This window comes from Hyperoodon ampullatus, assembly GCF_949752795.1.
Source record: "Hyperoodon ampullatus genome assembly, chromosome: 13".
NCBI lineage: Eukaryota > Metazoa > Chordata > Mammalia > Artiodactyla > Ziphiidae > Hyperoodon > Hyperoodon ampullatus.
Window position 1 is genome coordinate 45,001,391 of NC_136926.1, and position 2,124 is coordinate 45,003,514.

Below are 2,124 nucleotides of genomic sequence, written 5' to 3' on the forward strand. Positions count from 1 at the left end.
CCAGAATTTCTGCACAGGAATAAATATGATGTGATATTTAATAAAGTGAACATCTTAAACCACAGATCTCCTTAATAGGTTACTAAATTTGTAATCCTGAATTATTTTCTTTGTTCATAAAACAAGCGCTTAGGTAAAATCAAAATCACAAAACACTTTGACATTCCATCTGGCTTTAAAGAGCATCAGAACACATTATACATAAAATATCATAAAAATGTATTTGTCTCATGAAATTATGGCTTTGCAAAAATTTTATTCTTTCTATTTAGCTGCAATCTTATGATTTTTTAATTCTTATCTGTTACTTTATACATTTTTAAAACAGTCCATACCAGCCTTTTTTTTCTCCTTCAAATAAATGCTGAATTTTATCTCAAACTGAATACATAACACTGGTTAGTTCTTTCAGCATGTGTGGGCATGAGCCTCAGGCGGCTCAAACTTTGCACTTTAGATGTACCAAAACAACATCTTAGCTGGGCAGATGCCATCTCCTTAGCTGCCTTGCTCTCCCTCCAAAGCTACTTAATGTCATTTTAATGGCACAATTAACCGTTAGTTTCATGATTTCCTCTACTTGGTTGTGACATGACATTATATTCATTCAGTATTTTCCAAAAGGGAAAGCTCTGAGGAAAGCAATATGGTATTAGTCTCTAGGCCAGTTCTTATGAATCAATTTGCAAAAGCCTTTCCCCTCTTTTCTAATAACTGTTTCTTTTAATGGGGGTATCAACTATCTTATCAAATATTAACTTATCTTTTCTAGCTAATTTTTTTCTAGCTTTCAAAACAATAATCACAACCTTCATAGTCATAAATGCACATCTAATACACACACATTGAATTCTAATATTTGTAAATACATATATGCATATATACACATTAAGCCAGAGCTATCAAAAGTTTAGATATGTTGAGAAAGCCAAGTGGCTTTAGATCTCTAAGTGACTATAATTTGCACAAATATGACCAGTTCTCACATTGATCTAGACCAGTTCTCACATTGAACTAGCCACTAAAGTGACTGCTTCACAGAGAAATTTAATGGAGATGTATCTAAAGAATTTGTTGAATATTTTCAGATAAACAATTGTCTTATTTGCCTGTTGAAGCTACTTCAGTCTGAGTTCTCAAAATAGTGTTTAAACTCTTTATTCTACTATTCCTTGTAGACAGCCTCGTATATTAATCAGTCTGCTTTGATGGTCCTTTGAGAATGGTATCTTAATGTGTATTTAAGTACAATAAATAAACCTGACATTTATAGGAATAAAGGAAATGGATATAAATTGAGCTGGAAAATGTAGTCTGTAGCTTAGCAGCCATGTGTCTAGCTAAAACACAAGGGAAGTTTATACTGTTAAAAAGAAGAAAGGGAGACTAGTACTTAGAGACAAAGGCTGTGTGCCGTGATCCATGGCTGTACCCCTACCCCCATCTGCCTTGGGCACCCTTCTTCCCACAGATACCACATCATCCTTGTCGCAAGTAAGAATGACCTAAGTCCCATCCAGTAAACTGCATCCAACTCAAAGTCCAGGATCTCTGAGTGATGTTCCAACAGGCTTGGAAGTGGCTCCTAGATGCCCAATGACCTATAAAAAAATCATTTTTCTACCTCCCATGTCACACCCAGTAAAAAATAATGGAATACGATCAGAATAGCCCCAATAAAATTTTTCATTCGGAAAATGGAAGATGGGGAAAAACACAGAACTCACTGGTCCATAGCAATAGTGAAATTCTGTAGGTCAGAAGGCCATGGAGAAAGTTCCTTGTTGAAACCCTGGATCCAGGCTCCATCAGGAACTGCTTTGTTCATTGTCTTCTATGGCTCCCAGATTTGCTTTTTTAGGATGTTTTTTCTGACTTAGATTTTGAAGGAATCACATTGACAAAGGAGAGAAACTATAAGCCAGAACGGCAAAAGCTTTAGAGGATAATTTACGGACCCCCACACCCCACCCAGGCCTCTTAACCTGCCGTGTAAGAAAGCAGGCTATGAAAGCTGTGTGGCCCCAGAAAGGCATAATTTTGTTTTTGGTCATAGCGCGTGGCATGCGGGATCTTAGTTCCCCAACCAGGGATCACACCTGTGCCCCCTGCAGTGGAAACGTG